The sequence below is a fragment of the Petaurus breviceps genome, unplaced genomic scaffold (genome assembly GCF_028583685.1).
Source record: "Petaurus breviceps papuanus isolate PSGF00001 unplaced genomic scaffold, PetGlider_PUasm1.0 90692, whole genome shotgun sequence".
Taxonomy (NCBI): domain Eukaryota; kingdom Metazoa; phylum Chordata; class Mammalia; order Diprotodontia; family Petauridae; genus Petaurus; species Petaurus breviceps.
This window is the reverse complement of record NW_027187313.1, coordinates 8670212-8685835: the sequence shown is the minus strand read 5'-3', so window position 1 is coordinate 8685835 and position 15624 is coordinate 8670212. Positions and strand designations below refer to the sequence as shown.

At 39.0% G+C, this 15624-nt stretch overlaps 1 long non-coding RNA gene across 4 annotated transcripts in view; it reads left to right on the top strand.

The window, feature by feature from the left end:
- The window catches only part of LOC138144157 (uncharacterized), a 76354-nt gene extending 60736 nt beyond the window's left edge, over positions 1–15618 (top strand). For all 4 annotated transcript variants that reach the window (XR_011163872.1, XR_011163873.1, XR_011163871.1 and 1 more), the window contains 2 exons: positions 15201–15271; positions 15413–15618. This is a non-coding gene — a long non-coding RNA (uncharacterized lncRNA). The remainder of the gene's footprint in view (positions 1–15200; positions 15272–15412) is intronic.
- Positions 15619–15624: the final 6 nt, after the last annotated feature.

The window sequence follows — 15624 nt, the reverse complement described above, 5'->3', positions numbered from 1 at the left end:
TTCCATTTGAGGGTTGGTGGAACTGAGGGTCAGAGAGGTTAACTGATTTGCTCATGATTACACGATTAGCAAATATAAACTTTGGGGGTAGGATTTGAAACATGGGTCTCTTGACTCTTTCTATGACTTTGAGTTCACTACAAATTGGCTCTTACATATGCCCTCACTGCAGCTGTCTAGTCTTTTTACTCCTTCCTCACTGATTCTTTAAGGTTCTCCCCAAAGCAGCTGTTCCAAACCTCTTCTGGTGCTTCCCACACCACACCCTGCACCCAGATATAGACCTTGTCTCATATATTACTGAGAAATAAAACCCACTTCATATGAGCTCACTCTTCTCTTCTCAAAACCCTTTCACTGCATCTTACTTTCTCTCCTCTTCTGCTCCTGTCTCTGAAGAAGTGACCTTTTCCCAATGCCCCTGATGTTGTGAGTGCAGAGATAATGGATGTAAAGCACTTTTCAAACCCTAAAGCATTTTATATAAATGTCACTTAGGATGACGATGATGGTGATGATGAAGAACCTACAGTTAGTCACCAGGCCTTTAGTCTGGGCCTGAGTCTTCTACTGCCCTCTTACTGAGCTTAAGCTATGTTTCTATGGCAATACCTCGTGTGCTGGTAAAATGTTTAATAATGAGGTTTTTGAAGAGGAAAAAAAGAGTCCACACAATTTAAAGTTTCATCTGCATTTTTAACTCTTTCTTAAATTTAGATAATAAACAAGAAACAAATCAATCCCTAATTTGTGATTTCTGAGGCATAAATGCTCACCCTGAAAATTTCACAACAGGCTTTCTGAAGCTGGCTTGATCCCACCACTCACACTTCCTGCGGTAGCTCACTCCCGCAATCATCTTCCCTATCTAATCTTCCATCCATTTCTTTTTACAGCTTTCCTTTCCTGCTGCCTAGAAACAAACATTTTTCTCCTGTCCTTATGAAACATTCTCTTCATCCCACTATTTTCCAAACTATTCTCTTATAGCTTTCCTATGGAAAAGCTCCTTTCCTAGGAGTCACAGCAAAACTGGAAATAGACATTTACAACTCTATTTTGTCTCCTCTCTCTCTTTTTACTCTTTTGCAATCTGGCTTTCAACCTTCAACTTCATCACGCAAATGAAAACTGCTTTCCCAATGATCTCTTAATTGCCAAATCTGGTGGCCTTTACCCAGTCTTCCTTCTTCTGGATATTTCTTCTGGATATTTCTGCATTATTCAACATTTCTGACCACTCTTTTTTATTGAGTACTTTCTCCTCTGTCTTGGTTCTTCTGTCTGCCCGCTCCCCACAGTCCCCTTTGCTGCTCTATTTGCATTCTTTCTCTCCCTCTTTCTTTCCCTCTCTCTCTCTCCCCCTCTCCCTCTCCCTCTTTCCTTTCCTTCCTCTCTTCCTTCTTCCTGCCTTCCTTCTCCTCTCCCCTTCCTTCCTGTCTGTCTGTATTTATTTCAAACTAGAAGTCCTATAGGGATCTCACACTTGGCATGACCAAAAAATCAATAAAAACCAACAACCCAAATTCATTATCTCCTCCCTGCCTCTGTCCAAATCACTCACTTATCCATCTTTATTGAAAGTACCAATATCTCTCTAGTCACCCAGATTTGGGACCTCAGTGCCCTTCTTGGTTCCTTACTCTTTCTCCACATACCCAATTAGTTTTCAAATCTTGTGGATTCCACTCCCACAGCATGTGTCTACTTTTCTCCACTCCAATTTTTATTTTATCATTTTTATCATGTTTTATTATTTCTTGCCTGAAAAATTGCACTAGTTTCATATTTGACATCCTTGACCCCCAAGACCTCCCCCTTTTTTTAAGCAATTGGGGTTAAGTAACTTGCTCAAGGTTACACGGCCAGTTGTTTCTGGGTGGGTGCTAAGTGTCTGTAGCAGCAAGCACCCCAGCGTTCCCAGGGTGGCTGCTAGCAATACAGGTTCTTGGATCTGTTTTGATAAAGGAAAGCAACTCAAAATGGGTTAACAAGCTTACTTTAATCAGTCAGACATATATCGTTTACCTTGTTCAGGGGAAAAAGGTCAGCACCCCGAATTTCAAAGCATACAGGCAGAATTATCAAGACAGAAACAGATCAAGTAGACAGATTTCCAAACTGTCCAACCATTACATCCATACCCAGTCAACATCTGGGTTTCCACATCTGGGTTTTTCAAAGCCAGGGGACTCTCAACAACAGCTTCCCAGAATTCAGATCAAATCACAGAACACTTCTCAAAGTGAGTCCCAAAACAAAGCTACACATCAGGGCTTATATAGCCTTCTCCTGGCTCAGAGAATGTAACAACCTTATTGACTCACTGGCCAATCAAGAAGTATCTACTGAAAAACAAGCCTCCCACCCCAGGCTTCAGGTGCACTTTAGCCTAGGGGCAGGGAAGATCTTCCAAATTTGCATTCCCATTACAGTGTCTGAGCCTGTATTTGATCCCAGGCCATCCTGACTCTGGGGCTGGTGCTCCTACTTGCTGTGCTACTTGGTCGCCCCTCTAATACATTCTTTTTTTTTTTAAGCAATCGGGGTTAAGTAACTTGCTCAAGGTTACACAGCCAGTTATTTCTGGGTGTGGTGCTGAGTATCTGAGCCCGGATTTGATCCAGGTCATCCCGACACTGGAGCCGGAGCTCTTACTCACTGAGCCACCTGGCCGCCTCTAAGCAATTGGGGTTAAGTAACTTGCTCAAGGTTACACGGCCAGGTGTTTCTGGGTGGGTGCTAAGTGTCTGAGCCCGGGATTCCATCTCCAGGTCTTCTCAACACTGGAGCCAGTGCCCTTACTCGCTGTGCTACCTGGCCGCCCCTCCTCTAATACAATCCTAACACATATGCCAAAATGATTTTCCTATGTCCTGATCTGACTATATCACTTCCCTACTCAATAAACTCCATTGTTTCCCTATTGCTTTTAGAATCACATGCAAATTCCTGTTTGGTATTTAAAGCCCTTTGCAAACTTGCTCCAATCTATGTTTTAATTTTTATTATATATCAACCAATCAACTTTTAAACATTTTAAGCCCCTATTATGTATTAAGCATTGTGTTAGGCATTATTCCCTTTCAGGCACCCTATGATCCACTTTCTACCTTCTTGTTCTTCACAAATGGCACTCTAAATCCTACCTCTGTGCCTTTCCTTGGTTTCTCCATCCCTGGAATGCGTTCCTTTCTCATCTCTTAAAATACCTAATTTCTTTCATTGTCATCCAACTGTCCACCTAGCATATTTATCACTTACACTTTCATTTCCCCCTTCTCTTCAACTATAACAGCACCCTCCTGATACCATACTCTTTCTCCCTGGGGGGGTTCATGGTCACTATGCTAAGTTCTTTATAATTATTATTTCAATTGACCCTCACAACACCCCTGTGAGGCAGGTATTATTATTATAATGATGATTACTGTCAAATGTTATTATTATTATCATTATTAGCAAGTGAGGCAAATAGAGTTGAAGTCACTTGCCCAGGGTCACACAGCTAGTAAGTGTCTGAGGCCAACTTTGAACTTAGGTCTTTCTTACTCCAGGCTGGCTTTTTATTCAGTGTACTACCTTGTTCTTCATTTAAGTAAATCCATCTTGGGGGTAACTGAAAGGTCTAGTAATTGAATGAAATTTTATTTAACCCAATCTATTTAGCTCATTCCAAACTGTCCTTCATACCCCATCCATCCATCCATGCACACAGAAAGTCTTGTAGGTGTAGTCATTCTATTCCCCATCCCCAAACCCCACCCCATCCCTGCTTTGTACTTTTTGCACTGTGAAAAGTAATCCAACTCTCATCAGTGTTCTGAAAAGAACCTGATGACTGACTGCCTTATGACTTTACTCACCAACTTCCAGACCAAAACTCCCTTCTCCAGCCACCATCTCCCTGTATGTGCTGTCTCCTTTCACAAGACTACAAACAGGGGATCTTTTACTTTTATATTTGTATCCCCAATGTCTGCCACAGTGTAGTGGACCAGGACACCAAAGTCCCCTATTGCATCTGCTTATGGAACAGGAATTCTGAGGAAAGAGGCACCCAAAGCCAGGGTGATTAATCCAAACTTTAATAGGGGATTATATTTACTATAATCCCTGCAGGTAGACTTTGCAATGCAAGACAAGTAGCAGCCTAAGTCTATATGGTCTATACATAAGTCTATACAAGGGCTTTGTTCTTAAGCTATTTATGTGCTTTCCTGAAATTGCTTAAGGAAGGAATAGGTTGAATCTTGCAGGGTATTCAGGGGGGACAAAGCCTAGGTAAGCAAGATGTGTAAATGTCCAGCCAAGGCCAAGTTGACATCATTCTTGGCCTATGAAGAATATTTGTGAGTTTCTTGCTCCTAATTGCACCCATGATCCCTTTAATCAACACATAGTACCTAGTGCATACAGTAAGTGCTTGGTAAATGCCTTTCATTAATTTATACCACTGCTCAAACACCATCTAATACATGAGGTCTTTTCCAATTCCTTCTCCCAATTGCTAATGCCTCTCCCCAGGTGTCTTTGTATTCATTGTGGAAATATTTTCCACATACTTGTTGGCATTGTTCAGTCATTTCTCAGTTATATCTGAATATTCATGACCCCATTTGTAGTTTCCTTGGCAAAGATACTGGAGTTGTTTGCCATTTCCTTCTCCAGTTCATTTTATAGATGAGGAAACTGAGGCAAAAAGTGACTTGCCCAGGGTCACACAGCTAGTAAGTGTCTGAGGTCAGATTTGAATTCACTATACTTGTGTAACTTTTTATTAGTAAGGGAGTTTAATGGAAAGTATAGTTTTTTTCAGCTGAAAAGAGTGACTTAAAGATAATGGGAGGCATAAGTTGCATGGAAGCATGGATTGGGGTAAGATCAAGAACTTTGGATCCCTAAGGAGTGAGGTCATATACCAGGTAAATGACTAGCCAATTGCAAAGAAGGGGCACTACTACCATAAACTGAATATAAGCATGAGCATTTGGGATCTTTTCTGGCTCACTGACCCACTTAAGAAATGATCTTTTTGTACAGAATTTGCTATTTCTGGGCCTCATAAATTTACCCTCTCTGTACTTCCTCCCCTTTATCTACCACCCTACTGCCTAATGTTGCTGATTCAAGGAGTTTCCTGTTCTTTTTAAAGCTTATTTATTGCTATCTGTACTTTCAAATAATGAGTGTTATCTCCAAATAAAGATATTCTGATTTTAAAAAATCATTTTCTAAATGATTTTTTTTTGCTGCAAAAGAGCTCAATAAATGTGTATTTATTGATTGAGAATTTGCTTATATGGTTACAGGTCCTGAAATGTTTTTACATTTATGTCAACTATTGTGGAAGAATGTGTTAGTTCATGATAGATAGATTCATAGATAGATGGAAGGATAGATTCATAGATGGATGGATGGATGATGGGTAGAATAATAGATGGAAGACAATTTATTAAGCATTTACTATGTGCCAGGCACTGAGCTAAGCCCAGGAATACAAATAGAAACAAAATGATAGTCCCTGCCTTCAAGGAGCTTGCAATCTGATGGGTAGAAGTAAGACAACATATAAAAGGGAGTGGGAGAGAAACAGATCAGCAAAGTTACCTGTGCAGGGACAAGATAGAAAGGGGTCTTCATAGACCAATTCAGATTTGAAAAGATCATGTTATCTAGCATAGACACTTTCTCAAATGGAGATTTAGAGAGAGGAACTTACCCATGAGAGGAAAAGTCTGTATGAGTGGCAGTATTTCCAGAATGAGAATAAGGCTGCTGAGGCAAAGGTAGAGCGGTGACCTGGGATATCAGGGGCTGATCTGGGTTTGAAGAGAGATAGTGACTAGAACACAACAGCTTTTAACATTTACTGTTTAGGTATAATTGGTCTTCTAGTTGGATTTATGCCATCAAACTCCAAAAGGGCATTTTGAAGTTCTGTCTAAATATGTCCATCTCCTCCTCAAAATCATTTGAGATATCAGTATTTTTCTTTGACCATTCATTTTAGTATTAAGTAGAATTTCTCGAGTTTTTGCTAAGTGATGATTTTCAATGACCTCAGAGTCCTTCAACTTCTCTCTGCTCAGATTTTAGCAATTCCTCAATTTTTTCTCTTAGAGATGCAGTTATTTCTTACAACTGCTGTACACAGTAAATAAACTTCTATAAGGTATGCTAGGTGTTATACTAAACTCTGGGGATACAAGCAAAATACAGTCCTCATTCTCAAGCAGCTCATGGTTTAATGGGGGGATACAACATGCAAACAATTATGCACAAACAAGCAACATGCAAGAAAATTAGAAAGAACAAAGTCAACAGGATATTATGTTGTAATTTGAAGTGGAGTTCTAAAAACCAAATATAATTTTTGCCTATATTTGGTAAGATCTGTTCCCGATTTTGTTATGACATAGTGCTGCAGTATATAATGGAACATTCATGTCTATTCAAGTCTGTTTCATGTGAACTCAAGATTTTCACACTTCAGTGAAAAAGCACCAGGTGGGTGCTGTTGTCTCTTACCTACCTGTTGTGTCGGAACATGGAGAACCATTTGATCTGCTGTCCTCATATGATCAAGCTGATCATTACAATCATTTTGAGGAGGGACAGCCTGCAAGCCTATACTGGCTGCCCCATCTGTTGTTTTGACCCTCAGGAGCAGTTGTAGTGTACTGAAAGACTTCAGAGGAACTCCCAAAGTATAGGAAATTGTGGCTATCCCTAGCACTCTCCTTCTTCACTGTCCTCTTCCTTTTCCTTTCCTTAGTTGAATTTTGAGGAAATGAGGAGGAGGGTGGCTTTGCTATCCATAATAATATTTTCCTTTGCATTATGCTTGCCAGATTTGAAGATTATAACCTTATTTTCCTTATTGAATGAATTATGTAGGATGTCATGTTTCTTTACATTTAAAAATAGCTTATGAAGTATGGGTTGTTTTTTGGATGTTTGATTGAAATTACTTGTGAATTCACCTAGTTGAGATACTTTTTAATTTTCTCATAATTTAAAAATTTTTTTAAATTATTTTTAGTCTTCAACATTCACTTTTATAAGATTTTGGGTTTTAAATTTTTCTCCTCTCCCTGGAATACCTTTTTATGCACCAGCTCATTAATAACTTGTTTAATTTCTTCTTGAAACTGGTCTCTTTAGATTATTTACTTTCTACCATTTTTCAATCGTATATTTTATACTTTTATCAATCTAAATTTATTTCTTTTTATATTTTTAATTTTGTTGGTACAAATTTCTGTGAAAAATAGTTTCTTGTCATTTTCTTCAGTATTTGTTGTTTTCCCCTTCCCTTTTCTGGCAATTTGAATTTCTCCTCCTTTTAATTAAATTGATAATAATTGAACAATTTTAATACTTTTTTAAAATAAAAATCAACTTTGTTCTTCCCAATGTCACACTCTTCTAAGTCCCTGCTCCCTGTGAGGTGGAGACTGGTGGATCCCTTGAGCTCATGGGCTCTGAGCTGTAGCAGGGCTGGATTCAATCAGGTGTCCATGCAAATCCAGTACCAAAACAATGAGCCTCTAGAATGGACTCCACCAGGCTGTCTAAGAAGTGGGGGATCTGTCCTCACTAGAAATGGAGCAGGTCAATGCTTCCCTGCCTATTAGCATTGTCATGGGCACAGGAGTGATAGTCTTGGCTGAGTGTGGTTGGGAGACCCAGTCTAAACAAACCAATGAACAAAAGGCCCAGCTCTTTTATTTTATCTATTAATTTTATTGTTTCAGTTCTTTCTTGACTTTTTAAATTTTCATTTATTTTTGCTTTGTGCTTGCCTTTGGTTATTAATTTGTTCATTCTCTGATTTCTTTCACTGCAAAGTCAACTAATTTTTCTTGCTTTTTAATATAAGTGGTCAAGAATATGCCTTTTCCTTTGATTATGATTTTGGCTTCATTTCATAAATTTAAATAGCTTTTATTTATATTTTTATCATCTATACAGACATAAATATATCTTCATCTACATCTATTTCTACTTATATCTTTATTCTCTATTAATCTCTATCTTTACCTATATCTATATAACAACTATAATAACTGCTATAATTTATCACTTATGACAGGTACTATACTAACTGCTTTTTATAAATATGATTTTCTTTTTTTCCCTGGAGATAGATACTATTACTATTCCCATTTTAAAGATGAGGAAACTGAGTCAGAGTTAAAATGACTTGCCCAGGGTCACATATAGTAAGTGACTGAGGCCATATTTGGTCTTCCTGACTTAGATCTTTCTGTCTCCAAGCCCAGTGCTCTCTCCACTACACCAACAAGCTATTCTGATAGTTCTGTTTGTCTGTCTATCTGTCTCTCTGTCTATATTGAACTGGGCCTGTGATTTTATTGGTATAAGGTATTCCTAATGAAGAAACACCCTCTACTAAGGTCAATCAGCACCCACTCTGGTACTTTAAGCATCTAGAATTGCCTGTGTGCATTGAGAATTTACCTGCCTTACCCAGAATCACACACAATTAACAAGTATTTTTTGAGCATTTACTATGTGCCAAGCACTGTTGTTAAGTGTTGCTGTTGTTATTTCTAAAAATTGTGGTATGTGCACAAAGAGAGGCAAAAGTACTTTTCCTACCCTCAAGGAGCTTACATTTTAGTGGGGAACACAATGTGTAACTAACTACAGGACCTACAGAGTTTAAATAGAAGGTAATCTCAGAGGGAAGAGACTGGGATAGCACAAGAGGAGAATGGCAAAGGCCTCTTGTAGAAGGTAGGATTTGAGCGGAGACTTAAAGAAAGCAAGGAGGCAGAAGTGAGGAGGGAGAGCATTCCAGGTATTGAAGCCAGTGTAAAGGCACTAGAGTTGGAACATAGAGTGTCCTGTGTGAGGAACAGTAAGGAGGTCTTGATGTAGTTGGATTGGAGGGAAATCAAAGGGTAAAATGGTTGGAAAGGTAGAAAGGAACCAGATTGTGAAGAGCTTAAACTATCAGAAATGCCCATGCCCAAGTGTAGCCCAAACCAGATTAAAAGGTAATTCCTATCTGATTTTAATACATTTAATGTGTAAATGAAAAAAGAAACAAATAAACACATGTGGGTTGTCTAAGTTAACATGTGGCCTGGGGGGGATACTTAATGTACCATTTAGGGGTCCCTGTTTTGATTTGATTTTGTGAGCATTGTACTAAGATATGGAGTAATGGAGACATGTAAGACAAGATCCCTATCCTTGAGGAATTAACCATCCCAATGATGAGAAAAGACACAGATATAAAAAGATAAATAAGAGAAGTCCACAATATACTCAAGGGTTGGATGACTGGCAAGACAGTCTATGCTGTAGGATCGTAGAGGCGAGAGATCAGTACGGGTTGTGATCAAGGCTTCATATAAGAGCTACCTTCCACATAGTAGGGGTAAATGTTGGTTGAATGATTGTATAGCCCTTAGGAGCATTACTGTATGTAACAGCAAGCACCCTAGCATGCCCAGGATGCCCTTTAATGCAGGTTATTTGATCTTCTTTTAAAGGAAAGACTGCTCAAAAAGGGGTTGACAATCTTACTTTTAATTACATTTACTAGTTCAGGGGAAAGGTCAGCACCCTGAACTTGGAGAAAATACAAGCAGAGAAATTATCACAAAGACCAACAGACAGGGCTCCACCTGTCTGAACACAGTAATATTGCTATAATCTTTACATACATCACTGGCTTGAGGGAGCACAGACATCTAAGCAGTCAGGGGGACTCTGAACAAACGGCTACTCAGAGTCTTGACCAGGAAATCAAGAGATCCTTCCCATGAGCAAAGCCCCAAAGCAAAATGTCAACTTCCCTGAATATATATCAAAGACTCAGCCCCTAATTGACTCAGAACCAGAAGGCACAAAACCTATTTGACTCAGCACATCTGTGAATTATTGGGCTTCAAAAGATATCAGTCTTTCAGATGTTCACAATTTAGCCTGAGCTTGGGAAACTGAACTCCAAAAAGAAAACAAACAAATAAAAAATCCCACCTTCTTTGAGCTTACATTGTATTGCATTCCAGCATAGTAATGACCCTGAATCATCAAAGCAAGACCATGATACTTTTTGCTAAGGCAGGTCATTTTCAGATATATTTTAGAAGATTTCCTGGAATAGTTATGAGGAAGAGCTAAAATTAGAGATATGCCTAATTCTAAAAGTTCAATTTCATTTTTCTGGAGAATCTAAATACATCGATCTTCTCATTGTCCACTATGGTAGATAAATAATGTGTTTCGATAGGTGATTTTTTTTCCATTTTAGAAACAAATTAGAGAGATTTTATGGGGACCATAGACATAGATCTACAGATTATTTAATCTCTGGTTTTATATGTAAGAAGTGAGGCTTGGTGGTGGGTATGTGTGTGTATGTGAGAAGAGTGAAGTGACTTCCCTAAAGTCACACATCTAGTAAATGGCAAAACCAGAGTTTCAATCCAGGTTGACTATTTCTAAATCTAGCACTTTCCCCACCATACCACACTGATGGCAGGTTTCTTCAGCTTCCTGGGAACTCCCCTAGGAACGTGGTTGGAGTCGGTCTTTCACTGTACTCATGGGATACAAGATGACTGATCTGGTTGGTATAGTTTTACAACTTTGGAGGATGGTTGATGGCAACCATAATGTTGCCCGTAAGATCTACCCACAAGATAGAAAATGTCTCTCTTCTTCGCAGGAAAAGGAAGCCCTGGGTTTCACATTAGATACATATTAGTTTTGAAGAGCATGGATAAAAGTGGCTCATGTGCTTTTATTCTCTTTATTGTCTCATGATACTGTTTCCTCTACCTGCTCTCTTCCTTAAATGTCCTTCCTTTGCCTTAATGACTTGGTAACTCAGGGTAAAGAGAGTAGATAGAATCCAGATACAAAACAGAATCAGTCCATAGGCCATAAAGTCTTAAAGAAACCAGTCAGGACCATTAAAGCAAGCACTCTTAACTTTGTATCGTGAACTCTTTCTGCAGTCTGATGAAACCTAGAGACCCCTTCTCAGAATAAAGTTTTTAAATAATTGAAGTACATGAGCAGGCTCAGTGAGAGAAAGCTGAAGATAGAGATGCATCCCTCCCCTGCCTCCTTAAAGCCTGCCTCTATTTCAGAGAATTCCTAGCTGTCTTCCAAACACAATTACAGTGACACTTTCTTCATAGGCCTTTCCTAATCCCTTCAATTGGGAACATCTTTTTTTTTCCCTTTTGAAATTAACTCTATAGACTGCATAGACTCTGCATTTACTTTCTTGCATGGATTTAGCATACTATAGTGATGGAAAGAACACGAGTTTGTTTTTTGTTTGTTCGTTGGTTTTTTTTTTTTTTTGATCAGAGGACCTAGTTCAAGTTTCAACTCTATCACTCATTTGTGTAAACTTGGTGAAGTCACAGAGATATAACTCAGCCTTTGGTCATTTTCATCTGTAAAATGGAGTTAGATTAGAAGACCTTTGAGATCTTTTCCAGTTCAAGGTTGATGATCTAAGTTCTAATTCGAATCCTCCATAATATAAACTCATTGAAGACAGACTGGTTTGTTTTTATTTTGTTTTTTGTCTTTTTGGAGGGGGGTAGACAGGCAATTGGAGTTAAGTGACTTGCCCAAGGTCACATAGCTAGTAAATGTTGAGTGTCTGAGGTCGGATTTGAACTCAGGTCTTCCTGACTCCAAGGCCAGTGCTCTATTCACTGCGCCACCTAGCTGCCCTGACAGACTGGTTTTTATATTTTTTGTCTTCAGCTTCTAGCATTGTGAATGTGAAATAACCTGTTGTCTTCAGCTCCTAGCATTGTGCTTTCCACGGAGTTAAAATATTTATTATTTGAATTAAAATAATCGGTAAAACATGATTTATTTCAAGGCAAGTCTGTTTGGTGGCTGGTTTAAGTAAATATTCCCTCCCCAAATAATATTCATTAACCAAATCCTTGATTTGAACAGCAGGATGGCAGGAGATAGGGAAGCTCCTGCCACTCTTCAGTTGTTATTATACGAAGTTCAAGGAGGTGATTCATAATGATACACAGCGTCCTGCATAATAGCAGCGTATTAGTTGAAATCTGGGGATGGAGGGTTTGTTTGGGGAGTCCCTAGTATTTAATGTTGAAATTAGGCACAAACTAAACTATCCCTTTCACATTCCATCCTTTGGAACTTCTGCCCATATACTTGCATAACTTTGCTGCAGTGTGTCTACTTTAAATGCTGGGAAACTTTTTCTAAAGCTCTCCATACCAAGTGGCTACTAACAAAGCACTTGGACTCTCTGTCAGTTATCTTTTGCTCTTTTTTTTTTATTGCAGCTAGTTAATTCAGTGGATATAGGGGACTAGGCATGGAGTCAGGAAAACCTGAGTTCAAATGTGTCCTCAGATACTTACTAGCTGTGTGACCTTAAGCAAGTCAGTTAACTTCTTTCTATCTCAGTTTCCTCATTTGTAAAATGGAGATAATGTCAATAGAACCTACCTCCCAAGATTGTTGTGGAAATCAAATGACATGGTAATTGTCAAATTCTTAGCATAGTGCCTGACACATAATAAGTGCTAATAAATTCATGCTCTCTTCCCCTTTCTATGTTACTGGCCCTTCTTTTGGTTTCCAGCCATTCATATTTCTTTTTTAAAAAGTGTATTTTATTGATTTCTTTTTCTTGTCTAACTTTCCTCCTATCTTTCCCTTCTTGCTCCCAGAGAGCCATTAGAACAAATAATTTTCATTCTTTTTTTTGTTGATATTTTTTGCCACTTCTTATGTGAAATTCCTTCTTTCCTTCCTTCATTCCTTCCTCCCTTTATTTCTTTCTTTCTCCTTCTTCTTCTTCTTCTTCTTCTTCTTCTTCTTCTTCTTCTTCTTCTTCTTCTTCTTCTTCTTCTTCTTCTCCTCCTCCTCCTCCTCCTCCTCCTCCTCCTCCTCCTCCTCTTCCTCCTTCTTCTCCTTCTTTTCCTCCTCTATTTCTTTCTTTGTTGTAGCCTGTTCACATCCATCACAGGCTGCTCCATTGCCTTTCTAGTGAGTTTTCATTTAAGTTCTTCAAGCTGTGGAATAACATTACCTGAAACAACAACACACCACTGGAAGAACATTGGCATTAAAAAAGATGAGCTTTGTTTCAATCAAAAGAACTAGTTTCCCAAAGGCAACCCATCCCACTTTCCTCCTGTTCCATTTTAATCTCACTTCACTCTCCATTTGCAGTGTGTACCAAAGATATGTGTACTGATGACTGATCTCTATAGGCTGACCATCCAATCACATATCATTGCCCAGCCAATGACATTCTTCATCCACTTGGTTTATCCTGGGTAAATAATTAGGCTAAACTCTTTTGAGTGATTATGGATCACAGTTAAGAGTCTTAAATGCAATGTTCCATGATTTCATGTCCTCAGTTCAATGTTACCCCAAAATATAAATATTTGGAGTAATTCCCCATCCATAGGGAATATCTTTTCAATCTATATTGTGTTCTGGAAGCTCTTCATGATAAGAAAGAACAACTTTGATGAACATCTATCTTCATGTTTTATGCTTTGCTCGATATTAATGATCAGACTTTAGATGAATGATTCAGATATTTAGAAGGTTCAAAAAAAAGGGTGAGCTGTTGGGCTGTTCTGGGAGGACTAGCACCTATGGTGTGAGGGTTTGCTGAGCCCTTTTCAGGGTTGCTCCTTCACATTTCGTGTCCACGTCTCACCCAACTCTCACCTGTGACTCCAATAAGCTGTAGCGTGCATAGCAGCCACACCCTGGTAAAACTGTCTTGGCAAACAGGCTAAACCAGGTCAAGGGTAACTGAAAGACCTCAAATTCACTGGGAACTAGAGGGATGTCTACCCCAAGCATGTGAAAACTTCTCCTGGTGCAATAGGAAGATGAGAACAATTTGTTCCAATAGTCACGAAGGCACCTGAGACAGGCATTGTGGAGCACTTAGAGCTTGGTCAAACATCAAAGATGCCAAGGTTATTTGCTGCACCCTGAGCCATTAGCCAGTCATCTTGATTTTTTTCCTTGCCATTGGACTTGGATGACTCAGCACAAAAGAAGGAGGCTGATGACTTTGTGCAACTCTGCCTTACTTAAATCCAATTCACATGCAAGTCATCATTTGTGATGTCATTGGTCCTCTTAAAAAATGAAGGATGAACAATAACAAAAAGGTTAGAACATTTCAATAATAATAAATAACTAGTGTTTATATGGCACTTCAATATTTGTAAAACATTTAATATCTCACTTGAGCCTTTCCATTTCAGAAAATCTGCTTAAATATTACTTTTAGAAGAAATTGCTGCAAATACTGGCACTTGCAAATTGGAAACTGTGTCAGATCTATAAAAACTCTCTTTATTCTGATAAATATTCCAGATATTGGTTTTAAATTACCTATAATCTTTTTTTCCCCCAGACAGATTCATCATTTCTTTTTGAAAGATAATATTCATTTCCCCATGAAATTTAATTTGAAGACTAAATGTGAAATAACCTGACAGGTTCTTGTGAATTTACTTTAGGGCCTTGATGTAACTTTCACTTCATCTTTGTTATTTGGAAAATCAGATAGCCACAATGAGTGAAGAGTGTTCATTTTATTGTTTTTGTAGTATGGACAAAAATATTATAGAAGGACAATAAAACATGGGAAGATGTATTAATTTTATTACAGTTTTTCCTACTTCCTGTGGGTTTCTTATGAGACCATCATTTCCTTCATTGCTATGTACCTCTTTTTTTTCTTTCTTTTTTTTGGAGGGGGGAAGACAGGGTAATTGGGGTTAAGTGACTTGCCCAAGCTCACACAACTAGTAAATGTTAAGTATCTGAGGCCAGATTTGAACTCAGGTTCTCCTGACTCCAGGGTTGGTGCTCTATTCACTGAGCCACCTAGCCACCCCTACCGTGTTTCCCCGATAATAAGACCTATCCCGAAAATAAGCCCTCCCCTTACTGTGTAAGATTCCTCTAAAATAAGCCCTCCCCCGAAAAAAAGCCCTATTGAGATTGCTACTGTAGTGAAGGTGATCCCCTGAGCTACACGCTACATTACGGTACCCTCTGTATGCACCGTTCCTCCCCCCTCCCCCGGGTGAAACGCACGCCATGCTCTGAGCTGCATCCAATCAGAGCTGCAGCAGTGAGCATGTCATCCTGTTCTTCCCCAGTGATTTGCTTGCTGGCGCCATTGAGAGCAGTGCCGAGGAGGAGAGCTGAGGCAGGACAACATAAAAACTCGGTATGTAAGCGGGAGTGAGGGGGCATGATGGAGGATAAAAAGGGCATGATGGAGGAAAAAAGAAGAACTCAGGGGGCATGATGGAGTGAAAAGAAGGACTGATGGTCATAATTTTATTATTCTGTCTGTTTTGACCCCCAGACATGAGTACAAAAAGGAAGAGCTATACTGTTGAGTATAAGAAATCAATTGTAGAGGAGTCTGGGAGCCTTTCTGTTGGTTCAGAAGCCCTGAAGAAGGATTTTCTTATTGTATGTTTACAGAAATCCTGGGAGAGGGCTTTGCTAATGTGTTCAGGGGTTCTAGGACTGTTCTACAGACAGAGGATAAATTCATGAAGGGACTGGCAATGT